At 37.7% G+C, this 6,643-nt stretch overlaps 1 long non-coding RNA gene across 2 annotated transcripts; it reads right to left on the bottom strand.

Annotated features, from left to right (window-relative positions):
* Positions 1 to 1,759: 1,759 nt before the first annotated feature.
* On the bottom strand, positions 1,760 to 2,927 carry LOC136250072 (uncharacterized). Of its 2 annotated transcripts, XR_010698431.1 has the most exons (6): positions 2,803 to 2,927; positions 2,344 to 2,748; positions 2,201 to 2,293; positions 2,062 to 2,149; positions 1,955 to 2,006; positions 1,760 to 1,888 (listed from the first exon to the last, which is right to left on the bottom strand). It is a non-coding gene; the product is annotated as an uncharacterized lncRNA (long non-coding RNA). The 2 variants fall into 2 exon arrangements; XR_010698430.1 differs by lacking the exon at positions 1,760 to 1,888 and having other exon boundaries at positions 1,940 to 2,006.
* Positions 2,928 to 6,643: the final 3,716 nt, after the last annotated feature.

Here is a 6,643-nt window from a genome sequence, read left to right as displayed (position 1 = left end):
GAATGGGAACATAGCATTATTTGACCACTACTGCACTGCTATTAAGGATTGATTATGGCTTGTAGGACTGGATACTGATACATTAGGATCTTTTCAGCAAGTGTTTCTGTGACTAACAGGCTTATTCTTCACCACAACATGTACTACATTCTTGAAGCCATATCTTCACCTATGAGCATGCTATTTTCACTCTGTTTGTGCCAATTGGTAGTTCTATGGATGGTAAACCCTGTGTCCCAAGTTTCAGTCAAGTTGATGGATCACATTTTTCGGTTGGTGCTTTACGGTTTTATTGCAAACATTCTGCAAGCCTCTGTAGCTATGAAATCACCTTGTGCTATTCATACGGCAGTTCGTATGAATAGCAAAAAGTTATTCATATGATAGTACGTACGAATAGCTTACCTGCTATTTGTACGGTCATGTAACTAGGGTGTAACTACAAATTGCCAAAAAGGTATTCGTTGAAGATGGTCAGCTGCCTCATCAGTGACAGAGATTGACATACAGTGCATATTTAGGGGTGACGTTTGGTGGTGCTCCCGAATCAGTCGTGGAATACCCTGCAGATCACTCGCCATGGGGCATACTCCCAGTGGACCTAATAAGAACAAAGAATGGGAAAATGGTTAATGCATGTGTTTTTTAAATTTCCCTACAGGGCCAGTCTTGCAAGTCGACCATCGCCTTCTCTTGTGTCTTATTACACTTGTTCCCAAAACAAAACACAAAAAAAAAGGCCTAGGCATGCCCTGGTAGCACCATTCACAAAAGGATACTTGGAGCTCCCTGACTATTTGCTTGACCTGGGACGTTTGTTCGATACCCTTCTTAGCCACTCACCTAACCTTTATGTATTTGATCGAGAACAAAACTGTGTTCGTCATTCCTGAGCCCCAAGGGGCTACCGGGAGAACCCTTTTCTCAGGTAGAGGCTTCTTCTTACCTCTGGATTTCACCTTCTTTGTCGCTGGATTGAACCCTAGTGTAGCCTTCCTTAGAGTTCTCTCCAATATCTTCTTGATGGATGCCTCCAGTTCATCAACCTGCACCATCTTGGGTGGTGGTTTGATACCAGCTCCTTTGTTGATCATTGGGTCTGTCCTAGTCCCCTTGTCTGGGAGTTCTGGTGATGCCATTAAGTCTCATCTCAAAAACAGAAAAGATCACACTGCTGCCTTGTGTATGTTCACTCTTTGCTCATGCGTGCTTCTAACTATTTTGTACCACATGTAATTCATTCTCATTGAGCGCCTCTTCCTGAATTCTGCAGACTACGATTGATCAGTTAACCTGGGTTAAACTTCGTCTAACCCTCATTGTATAAACCTGAAACCCCCTATATCCCCTACTGAAGAAGACTTAAAGATGAAAGCTAGGAACAGATATTTGAAAGACGCATGCCATTGTGAGTTTTGGCATAACATGGTGGCTGTAGAACCTTATGACTGGTCAGGAAGTAAGCTGGCAGGCAGCTGCACACTGTGAAAAAAGCTCAGAATAATAAGGTCTATAACAGTCTTTATTATGTTAGTATTGGAATGAAATAGTACAGCATGTATTATTAGATTAGGACTTTACTATAACAAGCTTATTGAACACATTTAAGACAGCATATATTAGAGATCAAATCACTAGTATAGTGCAGTGTATTATCAGACAATACTAAGCCTATTTCAACCATATATTGGCTACTATACTACTGTACTTTTTTACTTTCCTATAATATGTGACTACCTTAATTGAATAGTTTCTATAATTACATTTGTAATGAATTTAATTATGTAAATATGTTAAAACCACAATAGGTACAGCTAGTAAATCGATGCCTCCTTGGCCAGCCATGACAGTATCAAATCAATTTCGTCATTTATCAGTCTTTATCCAACTGCAGCAGGTAAGACAGTAAATATAATTCACAAGTTCCATTACAAATTACCTGTATTATCATTACCATGTAGAACTCTGTGACAATCTGTTAGTCGTCTGGTAGAACAGTCCCATAGCTTTAATACAAAGATGGTAAATGTAATATGTATTCTGGACAATTGTTGGACTTACAGTTAGTAACAATAAGAATCTCATAAAACCGAGACCTTGTCTGGAAACCTAGTATTACCATGTAGAGCGGCGGCTAGGTCCCACAACTCTATTAAAAATGGTAAATATAATGCGTATACTGAACAGTCATTGTACTTACAGTTTGTAACAATCTTTTAAAACTGAGACTGAGTGTGAGACTGACAATCCATGTAAAATGAAGACAAGTCTGATAAGACCAGGTCTCACAACCCTAAATGAAGGCAATCATAATTCATATTCTGGATTACTTGGTGTACTTACAGTTGTTATCAGTGAGTCTAACCAGACATAAAATGGCCACTTAGTATGTGACTTTGTTGGGCTAATATCAGACAAAGATTTTTGAATGGTCATATCTCAGCCAAGAACAATGATATCAAGCTGTAACTAGCAGGTATGGTTATCAAGTATTAAAATAAGTACATTCAAGCATTGATTTATGTTAAATCCCTATTCTTTGGCTAATGTATAAGCATACCTACTAGTTAGAGTTTGATATGTTCACTCTTGGCTGAGATATAACCATTCAAAAATCTTCGTCTGACATTCGCCCATACCCAAAACTCACAAAAATACTCCTACCACGTGGCCATTTTTATGTCTGTTATGTAAGCTCACGAGAAGCATCTGATACACTGATAACCAAGTCCAAGAATCTTGTAATTACTAAGTACAATTAATCTAAATAAACTATAATTTGCATACTATCAGTGAACTTACCTTTGTTAGCAATATGAGCATGGTCAGTGAAATAAGGAAAAACAAGATGGAACAGGTTCTTGAAAGCACTCAACTCATTTACAGTGCCAGACGTACATGAGGTAGCAACCGTCAGCTGTTGATAAAAAGTAATAGAAAACATGAAGAAGTAAAACCGGCTCCCAGAAGAAATAAGACCAGTTCCCAGAAGAAATGAGACCAGTTTCCACAAACCTAAACGAAGGTAAATATAAAGTATTGTATACTGGACGCTCTCAGTGTACTTACTTACAGATGATAGCAATAAGAAGAATCTCCTAGAGCTGAGACTAAGTCTGTAATTCCTTTTGAAAAGAAAATGAATAAAAACACAATCAGGCTTAATGCACTTACAGCTGTAAGTAATTAGAAGATGAGGTTGAACAACTCCGTGAAAAAAGAACAAAACTGTCCACATATGGTCGCTACCAGATTCTTTAAAGGAAGCAGCTGCCATTGAAGGAAATTAACACTGCAGATGCAGTACACTGACAACCTGGAGAACTAAGAGGTCCGAAAAGAAACTGTACGTCTGAAGAGATAATATACAAAATCGTAACAGCAGACCATGCATACTCTTACTGTTGATGGCTGATGAACTGTGTCCACTCGTCATCCAGCATAAGCTGAGATAACATGTTATAAAACATGTAATACATGCACAGCAATACCAAAGTTGGATCATTTGCAGCTAGGCGATTGTCATACAATACACAATAAACAATTTAATATGGCTAAACCTATCGTACAGGCTATCATTTTAGTCTAATACTTACTCATCTAGAGATGTTTTTGATCACTGTCATCGTAGGTTGTCCACCACGCCACTTCACCACTACAGCCAGCAGGGGTGTACAGTTGTGGTCCATAACTATCACTGTGAGGAGCATGCTGGCTCATTGGACGATGGTGCCGATCGTGCACACTCTCTCCACGAGATACACCGTCATTATCTCCACATCTACAACCTCTGATACAACAATAGCGACAAAGATGGTGACTTAATTGCATCTGATACGCATGCGCACACAACTGACCCCTTCAATTTTAAACAAGCATTACTACGAACTTTTGCAGGTGTGCTAACTGTGCAGGAAAATCTGGATTTGTATGACTCTTAGAAAGAATAATTAATTTTTCTGGTATTATATGCTTTGCCATATGAAAATGTGTGCATATGAAATTATCACAACAAAGCTAGCTAGCTATATAGTGATTAACAGAAGTGCACTTATTGTAGATACAGTAAAAAAAATCTCAAGTCAAGTGCTCTCTGTATAAACAAAAATCCATGAATAATGAGATGGTGAAGCTAAAAAGTTATCACATTTAGTTAAGTAAACCAAACCATACAAAGAATGTGTATTAAACTGAAGTATAATCTGTTTCCCATAATATAAGATGGGATTTATACTAAAGTATAAGATAGTTAGTATAATGCAAGACTATACTGAGATTATTTGTATAGCTTAAGCCATTAGATATACCATCTTATATTCCTCTTTTTTCACAGTGGCAGGTAGACCAAAATCTGGTTTACCGTTTAAAAAAATGGTACATTGGTACTTTAGTAAGGGTTTATAACTTTTAAAGCTAGATTTAACCTTAGATACGTAGTAAGATTCTTCCATGAAGCTTGTTTTGGTACACAAAATATTTCTGTGATGATTTTTAATGCCAACATTTTAAGGGGGCATCGTTTTTGGAAGGGATCCCTACTATATTATCATCATAGTAGGTCTATATATACTATATGCTTTCCTGGACATCATTTTGATTGAAAATGGCTTGTGTAGAAGCAGTGCTTGTTCTTAAATGCATACTTTTCAAAAGAACACTGTTTCTCCCATATTAGTTCAGATAATTGATTCTCCACTGTACATGTCAATGCCTTGAAATCTTATAACATTTTTATCATATATAATGGTAGGAGTTTGTAATATTAAGAAGTAAGAGCCTGTTTACTCCCAGGTATGTATGTGCATGATATGTAACATGTTTGGCATAGGAACTCAACGACCAAAACTAGAAGACATCAACAATCGAGTGGTACCACGGTGGGCACCACAATGGAAGCAGTTGGGGGAGCAACTTAAAGTTGATGATCACTTGATGAGGATCATAGAACATGATCATCCCAATGATTGTGAGACTTGTTGTAGTAAAATGTTGATGGAGTGGCTAGACAATACTCCCACTGCTTCTTGGGAAGATCTGACTACTGCAGTGAATAGCTTGTCATCATATGGTATGTAACTGTACTGTATATTAGGAGTTTCTACAAAAGAATATTGACCACCGGAAACCAGCCTCACAATACTTTCATGGCACCCTGGCAGTATTGGTTAAGTAGTATCAAGCCCAAAAGTGTCTTCAAAAATGCTTCTGATAGGTTGCTATGGAATTTTTAAAAGAAATTATTTTCTACGGACCGACTATCTACCTGTCTGATGCCTTTAAGATAAGTATATCACAACAGCGGCGGAGGAAGTAGTTGATATGAGGGGGGGCTGGGCTGACCCAGACTTACTTCTATAGTTTGGTAAGGTGAGACCAAAAAAAAAAAAAAAAAAAAAAAAAAAAAAAAAAAAAAGGTCGCAACCAACTGACAAGAGCTTTTCACCTCACTAGCTACCATTTCTAGCTGATAAACTACATAAAAATCCTTTCATAGCTCGCTACACACTGACTACTTTATTAGAGTGACTGCTCTATTAGAGTATCTCGATCTTTATCACGGTTTTCAGCCCCACTCCAAGAAAGATAATTTCGGTGTGATATCATTCTGAGGGGGGGCTAAGCCCCCCCTCAGCGGACCGAGGGGGGGCTTTAGCCCCCTAGCCCCCCCCTTTCCGCCGCCTATGTATCACAATAATGGCTAAGTCTACATTTTCACTGTTAGACGTTGCTTCAGCCCAACAGGTGCCTTTTGGTATATGCAGTACGTACAATGTACACATAATGGACTTATCTGTCCTCCTTTGTTGTACTTGATGACGGTGCAAGGTGTTGATTTGCAGTGTAGTGTGTGATGGTTTCCCTACATTTGTAATGGAAATAGACCGTATTTTTTGTAGTGACTGGATTGATTGTAGAAGCACTTCTTCATGTTTGTAATGATGTGTAATGACATAGCTAAAAACAGTGTGTCACCATTCTTTGTTTTGATGTTTTATGTGCTGGTTTACCAGTCATATATGTAACCATCTCAGCAAAAGACTGCTTTTTTGCACAACTTTCAATTTTTTCTCAGCAATATTGACAGTGTCTAAGGAATGGATCACCAAAGTTTCAGCCTATTGTGATGAGTAGCTTTGGAATTATAGCGCACCACACAGTAAGAAGTGCAAGGAATTAATTTTTACAGCTGAAAATAAACTATAGGAACTTACATTTGCAGTCATAACTTTCGATTGCGTTAGTCTACAATGTTGGAATTTGGCTTAAAATGTTCAGCATGTATTAGCAGATCAATCAAGGTATAGTTTTAGCCCCATAGTCAATTAACATATAAGGGTATGAAGGTGGTTTAGTTGTAGAAATGATGACAATTTTGTTTACGTTTACTACATTGTAGACAAACGCACGTGGCATACATACTGTTGGGGCTACAGTAAGATTTTCGAACTCTCCATGAGAAGGCAAATAAGATGGTGTATAGTTTTGATCGATTGAATCTTCCTTTTTTGAGTAATGGCTTGATAAAAACTTGCATATTTTTTCTTTATATCACACATAATTTTACACAATTTTTTTCTTTACATTTTGATTTTTTCACAACGCTTGCTTGCATATGTAAACAAGTTGAGTTTTTGCTGTGACA

This window comes from Dysidea avara, chromosome 3, assembly GCF_963678975.1.
Source record: "Dysidea avara chromosome 3, odDysAvar1.4, whole genome shotgun sequence".
Lineage (NCBI taxonomy): Eukaryota > Metazoa > Porifera > Demospongiae > Dictyoceratida > Dysideidae > Dysidea > Dysidea avara.
Note: the sequence above shows the minus strand (reverse complement) of the source record. Positions and strands in the feature narration are given on the sequence as shown.